General features: G+C 49.0%; 1 protein-coding gene across 9 annotated transcripts in view; it reads right to left on the bottom strand.

Annotated features, from left to right (window-relative positions):
- Positions 1–19,855, bottom strand: part of AKAP13 (A-kinase anchoring protein 13) — a 286,571-nt gene that overhangs the window by 223,809 nt on the left and 42,907 nt on the right. The window contains exon 1 of one of the 9 annotated variants that reach the window (XM_064158067.1): positions 14,382–14,499. The exons of 7 other annotated variants lie outside the window; for them this stretch is intronic. The gene's annotated coding sequence lies outside the window, so the exon portion shown is untranslated. Of the gene's footprint in view, positions 1–4,538; positions 4,616–14,381; positions 14,500–19,855 lie in introns of those variants that run through there. One more of the 9 variants, XM_064158066.1, reaches the window with a different exon arrangement.

Here is a 19,855-nt window from a genome sequence, read left to right as displayed (position 1 = left end):
CTTCTCTTCTTCCTTTCCTGGGAAATCATTAGCAAGTGCAGATAAACACCAACATACTCTCTGTTTTCTGTACCTTCAACAAAAACTGCTTCATGGGTCAGCTCACAGAACCAGAATCACACAAACAGGCAGGCTGGCAAAGGCTCTCAGGATCACCAAGTCCAACCTATAGTCCTACTCTAGCATGCAATCTCTCTCCGAGGAGGGACTTTCCATCCCTCAGTTCATAATGTTACACATGGATCATCACCAGTCAAGCTCAGCCCACAGCCTCTCTGCTGCCTAAGTCACCACCACACGAGCAATGGCATTTCAGTGCCTCCAGGGAAAAGCCCTAAGAGTGTCCCCTAGTTTGCCTGGGGTGGGTTAGGATGAAAAAGCATCATGGTGTTAGCCAGGGTCTTAATGAGTCAGAGCAGTTTAACAGAGCACAGCAGAACTACTCGGGTCTGGAGAATGTCTTCTGAGGAGCAGCTGAGGGAAGTGGGGGTGTTTCATCTGCAGAAAAGGAGGCTGAAGGGAGACCTCACTGCTCTCTACAGCTCCCTGAAAGAAGATTGGAGTGAAGTGGGTGTTGGCCTCTTCTCCCTAGTATCAGATGATGCAAGGAGAATCACAGAATCACAGCACCATGCAGGTTGGCAAAGCCTCTCAGGATCACAAAGTCCAACCTAGAACCCTCCTCTACAAGACTCACCTTAAGACATAGCCCTAAGCACCACAGCCAAACCACCCTTAAACACATCCAGGATGGGTGATCCAACCACCATCCCTGACCACTCTCTCCATGAAAAACTTCTTCCTAATGTCCAGTCTAAACCTCCCCAGCCTCAGCTTGAGGCCCTTCCCCCTTGTTCTGCCTCCAGTTCCCTGTGAGAAGAGCCCAGCAGCAGCCTCTCCACAATGTCCTTTTAGGTAGTTGCAGAGGTCTCCCTTCAGCCTCCTCTTCTTCAAGCTCATACTGCATCACAAAGAAAAAGCTGCTCTGTATCTCCCTTCAGACACTGGAAGGCCACTCCAAGGTCTCCTGGAAGCCTTCTCTTCTCCAGGCTGCACAGCCCCAACTCTCTCAGCCTATTCTCATAGCAGAGCCACCCCAGCCCTCTGAGCATCTTTTGTGGCCTCCTCTGGACTGGCTCCAACTGTTGGATTCTGTGACCAAAAGGTACACTCTCAACATTCCTAAATTAAATGATAGGCAGTGACTAACCCAGTAAAAACAACACTGAAGGAGATCTCCTGTGTTGAAAATGTGGTTAGCAGCAATCAGTCAGGGCCCTCAAACACATGCTTGGTAGAGCCCCAAGACCTGGAGCTCAGGGTTTCCAGTTGCTCTGCTGGCTCCTCCCCAGCAAACGCCTACCCTTCTCCAGCAGAGAGGAAACCACTCCTCCACCTTGCTCTTTTTCCCCCCTGGAACACAAACCCATTTCATTTTCCTGAGGAGTGTTCTATGGCTTGCTGCTCTGCCAGCTGATGGCTTGGACACTTCGGAAGGAGTTATCTCACCATCTGCTTGTAATTGCCATCAAGAAGCTTTCAACAAGTCCAAGAAACAGCACCAACATCAGGGCACGACTGGCCTAGGAGATGAACTGCTGATTATTTGGGCTTATTGGATACAGCTGGAACCTTCTGATAGCCAAATTGCCCAAACACAGCCAATCCCAGAGCTACGGCACCCAAACAAACCTCTGCAGCACTTCTGAGTTTGGGCTGCTGCCTGCTGTAAAATCTCCTCTCAGTTTCCTATCAAGTGATGTCAAGGAAAACACTGCTCCTCCTCCTCCTCTCCCAAATTGCTGGGTGCACAACCACATGCTGCTGTTATCTTTTGCTTTTAATACACAACCTATACTTACACACCACGATATCCTCATTACAGGAACATCCTTTTCCTGCTTCTAGTGCATCTCCCAAGAGAAATTGGCTCACAAGACTCTTCCAGGAGTTTGTCCCATGGTCTGAACAGTGTTTCCTAATTCCTCAGGGAAGGGAGCCTGGAAACACTCAACTTGGACATGGCATTTCCCACAGTCACATGCTATGAAGCAACATTCAGAGCAGAAGCTTCTACCCTTCGTTGACCTCAAAAGAAAGTCAAGCAAGTCCACAGCAGGGCTAGAGAAGAGCAGCAACATCCAAGTTGCTGCAGCACTCAGAGTTACATCAGTGGACAGGCTCCTAACATAAGTGGAAGGATAGTTTGCCCCAAATCTGTGTAAATGCAATGTGGACCCACTAACCTCTGCATCACACTACAGCACACTACATCTGCACTTGGGCCACAACAACCCCAAGCAGCACTACAGGCTGGGAACAGAGTGGCTGAGAGCAGCCAGGAAGAAAGGGGCCTGGGGGTACTGGTGGATAGTAGGCTGAAGATGAGCCAGCAGTGTGCCCAGGTGGGCAGCAGAGCCAATGACATCCTGGGCTGGCTCAGGAACAGTGAGGCCAGCAGGACAAGGGAAGTTATTCTGCCCTTGTACTCATCATTGGTCAGGCCACACTTTCAGTTCTGTGTCCAGTTCTGGGCCCCTCAATTCAAGAGAGATGTTGAGGTGCTGGAAGGTGTCCAGAGAAGGGCAACAAGGCTGGGGAAGGGCCTGGAACACAAACCCTATGAGGAGAGGCTGAGGGAGCTGGGGGTGTGCAGCCTGCAGCAGAGGAGGCTCAGGGCAGAGCTCATTGCTCTCCACAACTACCTGCAGGGAGGCCGTAGCCAGGTGGGGTTGGGCTCTGCTGCCAGGCACCCAGCAACAGAACAAGGGGACACAGCCTCAAGTTGCGCCAGGGCAGGTCTAGACTGGATGACAGGATGAAGTTGTTGTCAGAGAGAGTGATTGGCATTGGAATGGGCTGCCCAGGGAGGTGGTGGAGTCGCCATCCCTGGAGGTGTTGAAGCAAAGCCTAGATGAGGCACTTAGTGCCATGGTTGTCTGGCTAGGGCTGGGTGCTAGGTTGGACTGGCTGAGCTTGGAAGTCTCTTCCAGCCTGGTTGATTCTACTCTATCCTATTCTATCATCAACAGTGCAGAAGGCAGATTGCAGCTTATGACATGTTATGATGCACACACCAGGTTCTACCACAAGTAAATGATGGGGTTTGTTTAGAGGTCAGCATCTGCCAAGTCTCTGTAGCAAGGATCAGCCTGGTATAAAAGACCAAGTGCCAGTCTATATTCCTGCCTGCCACTGCAGCTCCAAGGAGGCAGGCAGGAAGAGTCACTTTGTCACTCTGTGTACAGGCTCAAGAGATGAATGCTGGGAGGAGACACAAAGGGTGAGAGAATGAAGTGACCCACCCAAGGTTTTACAGATGACTGCCGGTGCAGTCTGTAATCCAGCTGGTATCACCTCTCCACCCACACAGCAGCTCAGGCCCCACTCTCGTTAAGAGCTGTCTGCCTCCGTTGGCTGCCGCACTGCTGCCTGGCTCTGCCCAACACCAGCTGGGCAGCCTCTCTGTGAAATGCCCTCACTGCTCACATCAACGTCACTGGAGCTGTGCAGCACTCCACTGCATAAATCACATCTGTTAATGGTCCTAAACCTGTGATGAAAGAGAAGCTCTAATGATGCAACAGAAAATCTGCAACCCAGTGCTGAGATTACTGCTGCCTTACACAACAGCTCAAACAATTAAGCATTTAGGCTGCTGGCTGCAGACTTGCATAGTTCAGATCACGTTTTCCCAGAGCCATCATCTGACTCCAAACATGTGAGCTCCAGTCTAGAGGAGCTTGCCTACCTGCCTTGCCCCAGAAGTTCAAGAGGAAAGGTGAAGAGCTCAGTGTCCAGGCACCAATGCCAGCCATGGCAGAGCAGATGCTCCAAAGCAGTCAGCCCTCCTCCCTAACCTCCTGTACAGGGTTAACCCTCCAGGGGGACTGACCCTGAACCTGACCCTAGGTGGTCTTGACCCCTCCCCAGGGGTGGGTCTGAACACCAGCAGGTGATTCATGGTTAGCCCACTGCCCCTTGCTGTCTAAAGACTCATAGAAGCAGGGGGGACTTCTCTCTGCGCTCCCTGCCTCCCTGCTTACCAGCATCACCATCCTGTCCCTGGTTCTCTCTGTTTTACCATGTGGCCATCACCCCCCAGGTGGACAAACCCATTACCACCAAAAATCTGGCTGTATTTACACGTTTTGTACCTTGTTTTCCCTTCCCTTCCCTATCCATTTGGAACTTCCCTACCTCAGCTACCTCTTTAATTTATTGTTAAACTTTGCTTCTTTTTGACTTCCAAATGGCAGTGAGATTATTTATTTGGGTGTGCTTACCCTTTCCTCTCTCTACATCTAATTCCTCTCCTTTGGGAAAGAAGGGGGGAAGAGGGAAGGGCACTCTATAAATTGTCATTTGGTTCTATCAATTATATTTGAGTCTCTGGGAATTTAAATTAGAACTGAGACACCTCCCAGATGGCCAAACTCAGTGGGTACAGCTGAAGCTTGTTTTAACCACTCCTATCTCAGCATTACCATCCCATCACACAGAGATGACATAACTCCAGTGAAACCTGCTCAGCTTACCCCTGGGTTGACTTTTGCACCACGCTGTATGATTTATCTCCCAGCTGTAGTCTCATTTAAGGCAGCATTATCAGCACAAGGTCAACAGAGAGATCACCCATCAACTGTGACAACAAATAAAGCAATTTAGGTATTTGATGAGCACTCAGCATGAACAGCTTATATGGAAGAGAAGATTTCTGAGAGTGGGCTCTTTACTGAGTAGGCTCAAATACTTCCAGACTTAAGCCCTATTCACACCCTTGATGCAGCATAAGGGAGAAGCTGTCACTTGTTACGAAATATCCTTGCAGGCTGCACTGCCCTTTTGTGTCAATAAACTCAGAACCAAACTGCAGTTTAGCAGCCTCATTCTGTGATCTTCTTGTGAAGTGCTCAGAGGAAAACCATTACACCAGCATCAGGGCTGAGAAGCCTAATCTGGATTTTGGAAAGCAGTTAAGTGTCATGGCCACTCTGTGTGTTCAGTATCAAAGAAAATTGATAGCACCAAAACCTCAGTGGTAAGGAAGTGTGATACTGTCAGCTTGGAAGCTGCTTCCTGCTATTTGCACAAGCTTTGAGCTCAAACATCAGGAAGAGGCACTGTGCCTTAGCTAGAGACTCGCCAAAATGATTAGTATTTCACTACTCACATCTGAAAATTGCCATTCCCTTTTCAACTGCTCAGTCTATTAAAATCTGGATTAGGAACTTCTAATTTCCACACAACCCTTCCTGCACACCAACCCACCCTCCTCACACCCCCAGTGCTTTCCCACCCACACCATGCTCCACAGCAGGATGCCAGCAAAGCACGCAACTGGCAAGGGGCACAGTGTGGTAGTGAGGAAGGATGAGCTGGTCCCACTTTCAGAGATGATTGAGTAACCTCTGAACAAAGCCCCTGGGCCTATCCTGTACCAAAGGGGACACAGCTTCCTCCTGGGTGCCTCAGCACATGGTCTGTGGTCACAAAGCACATTGGCACAGGCTTAGTTCAGATCCATCCAGGCTCTTCGAGGCAGGCTGAATGCACAGGAGCTTTACAGCTGAAACCACACAGCTGTTAGCATCACAGAAGTATCACTGAGTGCACAACAGCAAACCTCAGAGAACTGAAGTGCTTTAGTACTTTGTTTCGATTTTTGCCAAGGCATAAGGCAGCACAAGGGTGCTGCTGCAAGCAGATCTGCAGTTACATCAAAGCTGGAAACCACCAGCATGCAGCTCAGAGAGTATCTTGTGCCATGCAACTACTTCAGCAGGTTGCTTGATTTGCTTTCCAAAGTTCAGCTTTCCCACCCAACAACCTGGTTTCATTCATTTGCTTAAAAGCACACACCTACAACAATACCACCTTTAAAAGAGGAAGGTGATAGTAACACCTAGTGGGAGGAGTCCCTCCCTGTGGCAGGAGGTTGGCACTAGATGATCTTTGAGGTCACTTCAAACCCTGTGATCCTGTGAACCATTCTATGAACACTCCATCAGCAAGCAGAAAAGCAAGGGACATTATTACTTGGCATTAGCACATGGCACGGGGGCTGCCCAGTACCCCACCAACCCAGTGCCACTGGAGGCAGCAAGCTTTGCCAGCAGCAGAAAGGTTCCCAGAAGAAGTCAGCATACATCCATATTTCAAGAAGAGACTGGATGAGGCACTTAGTGCCATGGTCTAGTTGATTGGATAGGGCTGGGGGATAGCTTGGACTGGATGGGCTTGGAGGTCTCTTCCAGCCTGGTCGATTCTATGATTCATTTCTATGATACAAGCTGCAACTCAAAGGCTGACAGCAAATAGAGCCTAAAGTTAACTCAACCTGCTCCTGCTCTGCATTGACACCTAGTGAAGCCCTGGCTGTACCTGCTTCCTCCCATGTGTTTCACACACAGGCTGGAGGTGGCCAGAGTGAGTCCTACTCATTATTTCCTCTGCAAAGTGCACTCCTCCCCCCTTGATCATTCACCAAGAGTTACTACCAGCCACTAAACCAGCACTGCAATGACTTCACTACCAGCTGCCAGGCATCCTGGAAACAAACAAACCCAAATTGCATTGAGGTTACCATCACTTACCAAATCCTACTACAGGCACACTGGACAATTAGGCAACTCTGCCCAAGTAGCTGCCAGTGCTTTCCTTCATGGACTTACTGCATCCAACCACTCCCTGAAGCAAAAGATCTTCAGCTAAAGCAACAACAACAGCTTTTGCTCAACGTAATACCCTCCCCCTCCTCAGCTACCCCAAGGAAGTGCAGCAAGGTGTTTTTTTTGCTCAGTGCAAAGAGCAGTGAAGGCAAAAGTAGCTTTTTTGCTCAGTGCAAAGAGCAGTGAAGGCAAGACAAGAAGTGGGAGCTGACTGCGGCTGCTGGGGCACACCCTTCTCCCAGCCTACCTGTAAAACCACCGCTTGTGCAACACCACCAGAGTGGCAACAGGAGCTGCAGGCACTACCCAAGCAGAACAAAGGCACTGCCCCATGGTTCCACGTGCACCTGGGACTGCCAAGTGGCTATCAACCCATCTACACCTGTGCAAGAGGTGATTCACCTCTTCCAAACACAGCCCCAAAGCCTTTGGCTCTCCCTTTTCCTGTATTCCTGCCATTGTGGCCAGTCCTACAACAGGCATTGCCTGTCTTCTTCAGGACGTGGTTGTCCTTCTGCACAGCAACAAATAAGGTCAGAACAAAAGCCACAGTAAACCAGAGCAAGTGAAAAAAGGCAAAGAAAGAAAGAAAACACAAACAAAACAAAAGCCAACCAAACAAACCAACATAAAAGAAAAAGAAACCACAAAGCCCAAACAAAAACACAGAAGAACAACAAGCCACAAAAAAAAACCAACCCAACAAAAAAACAGGAAAGAAAAACAAACCCAACAGACAAACAAAAAGCCCACAAGAAAAACAAGCACACAAGCAAGTATTTCACTGGTCTTCTTGAGCTGGAAAGGTCTCTTCCATGACATGCAGAGCATGGGCAGTACTATTCAGGACCAGAGAAGTTCTTGCTCCTTGCTTTGCTTCAGCTAACCACAGCCTGTTTGTGGTAACACATTTGGTTACCATCTGAACCAGGACTTCCTCCCTCTCCCCTTTTCTAACTCCAAGTAGAGGAAAAAGGACAAAGGAGTAGGAGATGATGGCCACAGGGAGTCCAATGCAGGACTAAAGTCTACCTGGCCAACAGCCCATACCACAGGCACAAGCTGTCCTCATAAACAGGCTGCAGGAGCTATCTGGTTCCACATTCCTGCCTCAGCTGCTGCCCCTGGAACCATCCTGCACATGCAGGAACCTCTTCATGGTAGTGGTCCATGTGCACAGGGTGGGCAGAACAACAGAGGAGGAAGCTTTCAGAAAGCAACACCTCTGCACCAAGTGCATCTTGCAAAGGGCACCAGAGGAACTTTTCCCAGCCAGGCACAGATGCTCAATAGTTTGCCCCTAAGAGAAAGCTCTAATGCCACAGATTTAATCATCATCCACCCACTGCCACCAAGAGTATAACTAAATCTACTCAACATCACAGGGGAATAACCCTAGCAGCAAAAGCACTCCTCTAAGAAGTACCATTTCTTGCAACAGGTACCTGTCCCTGGCTGTTTCTCAGTCAGTGTCTACACCACTGATGGAGCTGTCTGGTTTTTAGGCTCCAGTTTGCTCAATACTTATTTTTTTTTCCTAAAGGAAAATGTTTTAAGGCAGGGACCATACCACAGCATTTAATATTGTTCTTACCTTGGGCCAAACACCTTTATTCTTTGGGTTCTTTCATTTGTTGATGCCTGAGTTATCTTGTTACAAGATAACAACTTTACTTTTGTTTCTTTTGGTTTTCTTTTCCCCCTCCAGGTGCCCTGCCCTTAACAGCAGCAGACTTCAATCTAGACCTTATTCTTCAGATAAAAATCTATTGCTAAACAACATTTTTTTTTCCTGCTCTGTACTCAGAAAGTGTTCCAACATATGCTCAGGTAAAATGCTCACCATGAGGTCTAAGGGCACAAGCACTTTTTCATAGACTCATAGAATGGACCCTGAAGATCATCCAGCTCCAACCCTCCTGCCACTGGCAGGCAACCCAGGCAACCAGCAACAGGACAAGGGGACACAGTCCCAAGTTGTGCCAGGGGAAGCATTGGCTGGATGTTAGGAGGAAGTTCTTCCCAAAGAGAGTGATTGGCATTGGAATGGACTGCCATCCCTGGAGGTGTTGAGGAAAAGACAGGATGAGGCACTTAGTGCCATGCTCTAGTTGATTTAACCAGGCTGGAAGACACTTCCAAGATCATCCAGTCCAACCTAGCACCCAGCCCTATCCAGTCAACCAGACCATGGCACTAAGTGTCCCAGCCAGGCTTGGCTTCAACACCTCCAGGGACAGCAACTCCACCACCTCCCTGGGCAGCCCATTCCAATGCCAATCACTCTCTCTGACAACAACTTCCTCCTAACATCCAGCCTAGACCTGCCCTGGCACAACTTGAGGCTGTGTCCCCTTGTTCTGGTGCTGAGTGCCTGGCAGCAGAGCCCAACCCCACCTGGCTACAGCCAGCCTCATTCATGGATCTGCTGCTGGGCAGATCAAGGGTCAGCTAGACAGACTCATCTTTCATCCACTAGATTAAGGTTTCTGCTGGAGCAATTTCCTGATGCAGGAGAAGGGGCTGGAGCTCTGGGACCAGCACAAATAAAACCCTGGGCTTGCTGCTGCGACAGCCCAGTACAAGCTGGCCTGAGACGACTACAAAATGTTATCTGGATGATGGAGTGAGCCAGACAGAGGACCTGGGGGCTCTCCCCACCAGCATGCCCCACCAGGGACACGAGGGGAGGGCTCTTAAACTCTTGGGGGTGACTCAAGAGGAAGAGACCTCAGGATTTTCAGGTGGGGGAAGGATAAGCAGCAGAAGCTGACTAACTCCTAAGCAGCAGAGATCTTTCCATGTAAACCTCCAGAGCAGCAATGAGTGAGCAGGCATGCGAGTGATTAGGGAAGAATGGGGATGGTGGGGTCAGACAAAGGGAGACAGCACAATGTTTTTCTTATGTTTCTACAAGAGATAAACATCTACCTGCTCGTTTTCTGTTTCATTTTAGGGTGAGAGGCTGTTTGTTTCTAGGCTTGACAGCAGGGTCAGGAGAAAGCCTTTGGATCACTGAGATTCTATTGCTTGTTTTGGAGGATGAAAAATCACAGAATCAGAATCAACCAGGTTGGAAGAGACTTCCAAGACCATCCAGTCCAACCTAGCACCCAGCCCTATCCAGTCATCTAGACCATGGCACCAAGTGCCCCAGCCAGGCTTGGCTTCAACACCCTCAGGGGCAGCCACTCCACCACCTCCCTGGGCAGCCCATTCCAATGCCAATCACTCTCTCTGACAACAACTTCCTCCTCACAGCCAGCCTAGACCTGCCCTGGCACAACTTCACACTGTGTCCCCTTGTTCTGTTGTTGCTTGCCTGGCAGAAGAGCCCAACCCCACCTGACTACAGCCTCCCTTCAGGGAGCTGCAGACAGCAATGAGCTCTGCCCTGAGCCTCCTCTGCTGCAGGCTGCACACCTCCAGCTCCCTCAGCCTCTCCTCATAGGGTTTGTTTTCCAGGCCTCTCACCAGCTTTGTCACCCTTCTCTGGACACCATCCAGCACCTCAACATCTCTCTTGAATTGAGGAGCCCAGAACTGGACACAGCACTCAAGGGGTGGCCTGAGAAGTGCTGAGCACAGGGGCAGAAGAACCTCCCTTGTCCTGCTGCCCACACTGTTCCTGATGCAGGCCAGGATGCCATTGGCTCTCTTGGCCACCTGGGCACACTGCTGCCTCCTCTTCAGCCTATTATCTATAAGTAACCCCAGGCCCCTTTCCTCCTGGCTGCTTTCCAGCCACTCTGTCCCCAGCCTGTAGTGCTGCTTGGGGTTGTTGTGGCCAAAGTGCAGGACCCTGCACTTGTCACCCCCAGTTTCCCCTCAAGCCCACGACTTCATGATTAGGCCTGTCTGTAAATGTTCTTAGGAGCAATTCCAAGCTGGAGACCAAGCCATATAAGCCCAAAGACTTTGTCTTCAGTAGCTTTTCCCTAACTTGAAGCACAGCTGTATTCCTCTGCAAATTCCACCTCTCAACCATCAGGAGAGTCAAGGAGCAAAGTGCTATGGTTGGAAAGAAAAGCTCAACCCAGAGATGCAGCAAAAGATCACATCCAGTTTGGCTCCCAGCAAGACTCTGCTCACTAATGCCTTGATCAAGCTCCTGTACTTCATCAGAACACCTGAGGTTGGACTTGGGTTTTTTTCCTCCTCAAGGCTACAGAACAGTCACAGGCCCAGCAGGTCTAGAGGGTTTCTTTGCACTTCTCTGCACCTGATTTCTTTTAACTTTCCAAAGAAAGATGAGTCTCCACTGGAGGTCAAAAGCAGGTTTTTTTATCTGAGGCTTGCATGCCCCACCTGCCCATGGTTGGTAGCTTCTCTGCCTGCCCCAATCATTCCTTGAGCATCAAAGGAAATTAAATACAAAACATTACACAATTGGGAGGGTCAGGCTTAAACCAACAAAGACAAGGAAATTGCAAGTTAAGCCTTCTGCTCTGCCCTTGATTCACCTTGTTTTGTTCAGCTACTGCTCTGTCCCCAGACCCTTCCTCTCTCCTCATGCCCAAGAGCAATAGGACAAAGGAAACAGCAGGGTCTAAAGAGCCATGGCATTCGTTCTAATCGATTAGGCTTGATTTTGATGTAAATCATGACGAGTTGAGCTGGTTTGCCACTTGGAAAAGCCAGGGACGTTTAACAACTTCTTGTACAGTCTGCACTATTCCTGAGAGGTCAGGGTAAAACATCACTTGGAGGTGAAAATTCCCAGCAGCCAGTTTTACCCTCCTGAAAACAAGAGATGGCAACCATCACAGAGTGAGGTTTAAAGAGACCAAATGCTGGCTCCCGAACTTTGGTCACAACAACCCCAGGCAGCGCTCCAGGCTTGGGGCAGAGTGGCTGGAAAGCAGCCTGGTGGGGAAGGATCTGGGGTGCTGGTGGGCAGCTGAACAGGAGCCAGCAGGGTGCTCAGGTGGCCACAAAGGCCAAGGGCATCCCAGCCCGAATCAAAACCAGTGTGGCCAGAAGGAGTAGGGCAGTGATGGTGGCCCTGTAGTCAGCCCTGGTGAGGCCACAGCCTGAGTGCTGGGTTCAGTTCTGGGCACTACAGGACAAGAAAGACACTGAGGTGGTGGAGGGTGTCCAAAGAAGAGCAAGGAGTCCAACGAGGGGTTTGGAGGGCATCTTATAAGGAGTGGCTGAGGGAGATGGGAGCATTTCGTCTCAAGAAGAGAAGGGTGAGGGAAGACCTCACTGCTCTCTACAACTACCTAAAATGAGGTTGGAGTGAGGATGGTGTTGGTCTCTTCTGTCAAGTAACTACAGTTAGGAAAAGAGGAAATGGAGTTGAGTTGTACCAGGGGAGGTCTAGACTGGACATCAGGAAAAACTCTCCTACTGAGAGAGTGGAGAGAGGTTGGATCAGGATGCTAGGGAGGTGGTGGAGTCCCCATCCCTGGAGATGTTCAAGGAGCTGTAGATGTGGTGCTTCAGGGCATGGTTTAGTCATCATGGCAGTTGGGTTACAGGCTGGACTGGATGATTTTAAAGGTCTCTGGCATGCCTCAGTGATTCTGGGATCACAGGGCTCCTCCAGAAGGTTCTAAAGGGTCACACTACTGATCCACTACTTTAAAACACCACGCAAAAGATTGCTCCATTTCTTTCCTGGTAAACTTCTTTGCTGGTGAGCCTGTTGTGGGAAATGTCTGCATTACACAATGAATGAGGTCCATTCTGAGGATCCAGCAAGACCTTTGTTTTGGTTTTTTTTTCCTCCCCTTTTAAATCAGCTGAACACATTTGGCAAAACAATGAATTTCTCAATGCTTTCCAGCTGTAGCTCAAACCCTCTCCCTGACTGCTGGATCGTGCTGTTCCAGCAACATCTCACAGCTCAGTCACTGGCAACAGGTCTTCCATCACAAAACCATAGAGACATCCTTTATTAGCAGTACTATTTCCACAAGCATCCAGGGTGTTAACAAGCAGCATATGGATAGGGCTGAGGAGATGGAAGCTTGCAAGAATGCTTGCTCGCTATGAAAGAAATGTTTAGCTTCCCATGAGCATGATTCCACACACACTTGTGGTAAGGCAGGTTGTACTCTTCTCATCTCTCTTGTCCAATAGCTGCTATTACTGGACTTGGCAGGGCAGCATGTGACACAGAAAAATGCAGCTGCATTTTTGGCTCAGAAGCCCCTACAAGAGCCTGTGAGTCATGAGCCAAAAGGCCCACATAAAAGCAAGAGGGAAGAATGCAGATTCAGTCTTCTTTTTATTGTAAGCATGTGTGCCTTTACTGGATGGCCCTGATGCACAGAAATGACAAAACCAGAAGTAATTTCCAAGTTATGAGAATGGAAAAATCCCTTTGGTCAGGTAATTTGGACTCCTAAGGCCACTTTCCTTAGAATGGAAAGATTACCACTGACCACATCGCATCGCAGCTCCAAAACGGAACACGTGCTGAGATGTGCCCTCTGGGCTGTGCTTCTCTAGAAGGCTCAGCTTAACCTGGGGGGGTTGTTGATTGGGTGAATTCCACTCTTTGCAGAATGTCTCACTACAAACCCAAGATAGCCTCATCCTAGATGCACAACGCTGAGCTTTCCTGCCGTGCTGTCCTGCAGCAGAACATCCATCACCTGCCTGTTGCGCTGGGGAAGAAGTTTACAATGCAACAATCTGTGACTCAAATGTGTCAATTTTCCGATTAAAGATGTGACATTTTGCCACATTCGATCCATCTCGAGAAGAAACAGTAACAAATGTTTCAACCCTTTGGGTTTTCAAACAGGAATAATCCAAATCCACTCCCTTCTTACACCACTTGGAGCGGGTAGGATAAACACCAGGGAGCGTGAGAGCAATCTGCACTGTGGGCTGCAGAAGAATGTCTCTGGACTCCTCTTTATCACCATCTCAGGGGCACTGTCGGCAAGAAGCTGTTCCCACACTACATCATCTTGTCTGCCTGCAAGCAGCAGCTCAGCATCAAGTCAGCTCAGCAGAAGATGGTTTGTTCTGAGTGGATAGAGCAGGAGAGGAATCAACAGCGACGGTGTACAGAGGCAGCATCGCACAATGCTCTTCATGCACCCACCCAAGGAGTGCTTGCTCTGCTGCTGCATGAATATCAAACCCACCCTGAGAAAGAGATCCTTTATGTCCTTTACTCTTTCCATACATAAAGCTGGAAAACCAGTGCCTCTTCTAAATTCCCCTTTGAAGGGGTCCCACCACCAATTTCACTCTTCAATCGTTGTTGGCCACCTGATCTTACTCCACGTTGGCATCCAGGATGAAAACCACCACAGCAAGCATCTGTCCTACCCCTCAGGTACACTGTGTTCCTGGAGAAGTGTTGCTGCTACAAGGCAACGTGAGGCAGAGGCAAGCACAGCAAGTGAAGCACCCTAAGGCAGCCAGAAATTCCTTACCACTTCTCCGATGGGGAATTTTCCAGCCCTTTCTGAACTACTGCAGCAGCAAGAGGGAAAAAAAACCCCACTAAATATAACCCTGTGCCTTCACGGGGCAAGGAGGGGAACAGGAGCAAGCAGAGCAAACTTAAATGCCAGCAGATGCATCACAGTTTAAATGCAAAGGAGGTGCACCCTGCTCGTTGACGATCATACAAGGGTCACCTTGTAGGATGGATCTCACCACATTCAGAGGACACTGGAACACAGCAAAGCAACGCAGGGACATTCCAAGACAACCACAACCACGGCAGCTTAAAGAGCATACCTTGCAAAGCCATAGCAGCCATGAACTTGCCACCTTTAGCTCAGATCGAGGACCCAACTCTGTTCAACAGCCAGAGTCACTTGCGCTTGCTTCCTGTGAAGGCTTTCCCCACTTCAACTTCTCCTCCTCCTAAAAGCACTGCAAGGGAAAGGTGACTTTGGATCTTAGAGCAGCAGAAACTCCCAAGTGCTCCATGAAAAGGCAGTTCCCAGAAAGCTCATTCCAATTCAAGCACCCTCCTGCATTTGCATAGGAGGCCTTTGCCACTCCTGTGCATTCTGAGTCACGGCCAAAGCAAAGAACTGCTGGCAATGCTCAACCAGCTCTGCTTTGCTTGGTTAGACATTACAACGCTGAGCTACCTAGCACTGCCCTTAGGGGCACTCTGTGCCGGGCAGCTCCCAGACTACCAAGCCTGAGACCCAAAACTGCTGGGTCTTGAGAGGCATTCCAAGCTTTGCCGATGCTCTCTGTCACTCTTCAGGAAATGACAGGCTCGTTTTTCCAGAGATAAAGTCCAGTGAATTCCTCCCAAACTGGAAGGAAATCTGAAAGCTTAACAGACATAATAAATTGTGCATTATCTGCATGGCTGAGCTGGCCCTGCACAAATAAATACAGCTACAGCAGACTGCAACCTGCAAATCCCCCTCCATGTGAATGGCAGCTCGAACTTCAGTGGGGCTGCAGCTCCCAGGAGTCAAGGAAAGAGAGCTCTTCTCTTCTATATTATGATATAAACTATGGGTGAATTTAATTCCTCCCACACAAAGCTCTCACATAATCCCTGCTGCAGCCTGCTTCTGGTTCAGGGGTTGAATATTCATCTGCACACAGCTTCAAAAGATGTATAGAATCAAGCAGGTTGGAAGAGACCTCCACAATCATCCACACCAACCGCTCCCCCAACCCTATCCAGTCAAACAGACCATGGCACTAAGTGCCCCAGCCAGGCTTGGCTTCAACACCTCCAGGGACAGTGACTCCACCACCTCCCTGGGCAGCCCATTCCAATGCCAATCACTCTCTCTGACAACAACTTCCTAACAACATCCAGCCTAGACCTGCCCTGGCACAACTTGAGGCTGTGTCCCCTTCTTCTGTTGCTGCTTGCCTTAGAGAAGAGGCCACCCCCCACCTGGCTACAACCTCCCTTCAGGTAGTTGCAGCCAGCAATGAGTTCTGCCCTGAGCCTCCTCTTCTCCAAGCTAAACACCTCCAGCTCCCTCATAGGGTTTGTGCTCCAGGCCCCTCCCCAGCCTTGCTGCCCTTCTCTGGACACCGTCCAGCATCTCAACATCTCTCTTGAATTGAGGGGCCCAGAACTGGACACAGCACTCAAGGTGTGGCCTGAGCAGTGCTGAGCACAGGGGCAGAAGAACCTCCCTTGTCCTACTGGCCACACTGCTCCTGATGCAGGCCAGGATGCCATTGGCTCTCTTGGCTACCTGGGCACACTGCTGGCTCATCTTCAGCCTACTATCTATAAGTACCCCCAGGTCCCTTTCCTCCTGGCTGCTTTCCAGCCACTCAGTCCAGAGCCTGTAGTGCTGCTTGGGGTTGTTGTGGCCAAAGTGCAGAACCCCAGCTATCAGGCATGTCTTTAATATGAGGTATGTGGTGAGAACTGAAAGAAGGTAGCTGTTTGGAAGGGGTTTTTTTGGGCATTTCCTTGTAATGTAACAAGAAGATTTATGTCCCCTGCAATTAAAAATATATCTGGTCCAAAGCATAGCTAAAAACTTAAAAGGACTACAGGGAGACCTGAAGCTACTCCTTACCATCATCTGCAACACCACTATTTCTTTCAAACCTAGAGCTTTAGGTAAGAACACAGCACTGATGCATTATTGCTGCCTGGACAAGTTTATTTGTTCTATGCTTTTAGTAACATACAGACTGCAAGTCTTAAAAGGTCACAGCTGCACAGAAGCCAAGCAAAAAGGCTAACAGCACCAAGGAAACAACATTGACTTTTCCAGTACAAGCCACAAATGTCAGCAAGCATCATTCTGTATCACTATCTTTGCCTTCACCTGCATTTCATCTCCCTGTCTGCAAGAGGACTTCTCACTTGACATCAATTATCACAGAAAAAAGGACAATGCATAATGGGTCCCATTTGTACATACTGCCCTTAGATTCTCTATTGGGCCTGACTTTAAAAGCTGCTCCAATAGCCCAAATACTGTATATTAAAATGGGGAAGTCACTTAATTAAACCAGCAGCTTCCCAACAAACTCTCCAGTCTCCAGATGTTCACCACTTTGCCCAGGGCTCAGGAAGAAGCTGAGAGAGATGGCAAGCAGCAGAAGCTGTACAGCACAGCAGCACTTCTGCAAGGGAGGAGTAGCCTGCAACTGCCAGACTCCTCCTCCCTCTCCACGAAAGCCCAATTCAGTTCTGTACATACACCAGCTGAATGATTCTATGATTTCACTGGGGAGGGACAGGTTACAGCATCACTCAGCTTGGTCTTAGGAGGTCACAATGACAAATGCCACTCAAGAGTCCCCGAGCGAGTGGCACTTCAACTGTCCCCTGGTGCAATACCAATGTAACTTCAGGAGAAACCAGAGATGCAATCGAGTCACAGGAATATCAGCAAGCAACTGTGTGCTGGGCTGCAGCAAGAGCAGCATGGCCAGAAGGGCAAGGCAGGGGATTCTGCCCCTTGGCTCTGCTCTCAGACTCCACCTGCAGTCCTGGGTGCAGTTCTGGAGCCCCCAGCACAAGAGGAACATGGAAGTGTTGGAGCCAGTGCAGAAGAGGGCCATGAAGATGCTCAGTGAGCTGCAGCAGCTCTGCTCTGAGGACAGGCAGAGAGAGTTGAGGCTCTGCAGCCTGGAGAAGAGAAGGCTTCCAGGAGACCTTGGAGTGGCCTTCCAGGATCTGAAAAGGGCTACAGGAAGGCTGGGGAGGGACTACTGACAAGGTCTTGTAATGACAGGATGAGGAGGAATGGGTTTGAACTGGAGGGGAGATTTAGACTAGATATTAGGAGGAAGTTCTTTACAATGAGGGTGGTGAGACACTGGAATGGGTTGCCCAGGGAGCTTGTGGATGCTTCCTCCCTGGAGGTACTCAAGGCCAGGTTGCATGAGGCCTTGAGCAACCTGTTCGAGTGGGAGGTGTCCCTGCCTATGGCATGGGTTGGAGCTGGATGATCCTTGAGGTCCCTTCCAACCTAGACCATTCTGTGATTCTGTTCTATGATTCTAGTTCTTGCATTAGTTCTTTCTTCCTTTGCTTTATGCACTTAAATGTCAAACACCAACCTGTGCCCTGGCAAAGATGACCAATGGGTGCAGTACATGGAGCATGAGGCGGGCTTCAGAGCTGCTCTGAGCAGATGCCAACAACTTACTCCTTTAAGCAGATGATGCTTAATTAAAAACTACACATTAAGCAAAATTAGTTAGACCAAGGGCAGCTGAACTAAAGGGATTGCAATCTCAATAGCTATTTTTTAACTTACTGCACTGTCATGGCTTGAATACTTTCATTATGCAAATGTGAGGAGGTCACAACTGAGCCAGCATCCAAATAAAAATTGTTCCAAGTCTCTAAACATATCCTGGGTTCTTGTAATTCCCCATGCAAATAGAGAACAGCAAATGTTTATCCCTCCATTTCCCCCCAGCATTACTGGTTTACACTCCTGTAGCTGTGGCAACCACACCATGCCAAGCAGCTCAATGCCTTTCAAGGAGATTAACTTCTTAAACGGGCATAAACAGCTAAAGTTCAGCTCCAGGTGAGTGGCTCACACACAGCTCATGGGCTGGGGCACAGCACAAGAGATCATAGAATCAACCAGGTTGGAAGAGAGCTCCAAGCTCAGCCAATCCAACCTAGCACCCAGCCCTAGCCAGCCATCTAGACCATGGCACTAAGTGCCCCTTCAACACCTCCAGGCACAGCAACTCCACCACCTCCCTGGGCAGCCCATTCCAATGCCAATCACTCTCTCTGACAACAATTTCCTAACAACATCCAGCCTAGACCTGCCCTGGCACAACTTGAGACTGTGTCCCCTTCTTCTATTGCTGGTTGCCTGGCAGCAGAGCCCAACCCCACCTGGCTACAGCCTCCCTGCAGGTAGTTGTAGGCAGCATCATGGGATGACCTCTTCACAGAGATCATCTCAACTGGAGCAGGGTCAGCTCTATGTGTTTCAGGGTTACCTGAGGTTTGGTTCCTTTGTGGAATGCTAAACAAATTACTGGAAAAGAAAAGAAATAAAGAAGAAAAATTGTGTTGGATCTTCCAAGGGACTGCAAATTCCAAGGTTCCTGCACGTGTTGGATACAGTCAAGCACACAAAACACCCCCCATAAACTTAAGCTTGTAACAAACACCAGTTTCACAAGTGCTAACCTAGTTCAATTCAAACTGGACAAGCAACTTCCTCCTTCCTTTCCTTCCTCTTCCACGGGGGGAGAAAAGACATGAAACAAGTTAATGCTGCAGCAGGCAAACATTTATAGTGACTGAAACCACACCACCACCTATTCTCCTTTCCCTTCCCCTCAGTTGTATTTTGAGAAACCTCACACATTCCTCAAGAAGGATTCCAGCACAACACTTTTTCCTCCTCTTCTAAACTGTGTGTAGACCTAAATTAGGACTAAAATGCAACCCAACACATACCTTATCTCAAGCCATAAATATCCAACATTAAGAGATGATGAGGGAATTAGCTGAGAGGACCAGCCAAAACAAAACCCCACATGAAATCCTTCTGTAGCATCCAGAAGTACGAGATGCTGAGGGAAGCAGCTGAGAGGACCAGCCAAAACAAAACCCCACATGAAATCCTTCTGTAGCATCCAGAACTAAGAGATGCTGAAGGAATCGGCTGAGAGGACCAGCCAAAACAAAACTCCACATGAAATAATTCTGTATCATCCAGAACTATGAGATGCTGAGAGAATCAGCTGAGAGGACCAGCTAAAACAAACCCCCACATGAAATCCTTCTGTAGCATCCAGAACTAAGAGATGCTGAGGGAAGCAGCTGAGAGGACCATCCAAAACAAAACCCCACATGAAATCCTTCTGTAGCATCCAGAACTATGAGATGCTGAGGGAATCAGCTGAGAGGACCAGCCAAAACAAAACCCCACATGAAATCCTTCTGTAGCATCCAGAACTAAGAGATGCTGAGGGAAGCAGCTGAGAGGACCAGCCAAAACAAAACCCCACATGAAATCCTTCTGTAGCATCCAGAACTAAGAGATGCTGAGAGAATCAGCTGAGACGACCAGCCAAAACAAAACCCCACATGAAATCCTTCTGTAGCATCCAGAACTAAGAGATGCTGAGGGAATCAGCTGAGAGGACCAGCCAAAACAAACCCCACATGAAATCATTCTGTATCATCCAGAACTATGAGATGCTGAGGGAATCAGCTGAGAGGACCAGCTAAAACAAAACCCCACATGAAATCCTTCTGTAGCATCCAGAACTAA

Source organism: Pogoniulus pusillus, chromosome 17, assembly GCF_015220805.1.
Source record: "Pogoniulus pusillus isolate bPogPus1 chromosome 17, bPogPus1.pri, whole genome shotgun sequence".
In the NCBI taxonomy this organism is placed as follows: Eukaryota; Metazoa; Chordata; class Aves; order Piciformes; family Lybiidae; genus Pogoniulus; species Pogoniulus pusillus.
This window is presented reverse-complemented; position numbering and strand designations above follow the sequence as displayed.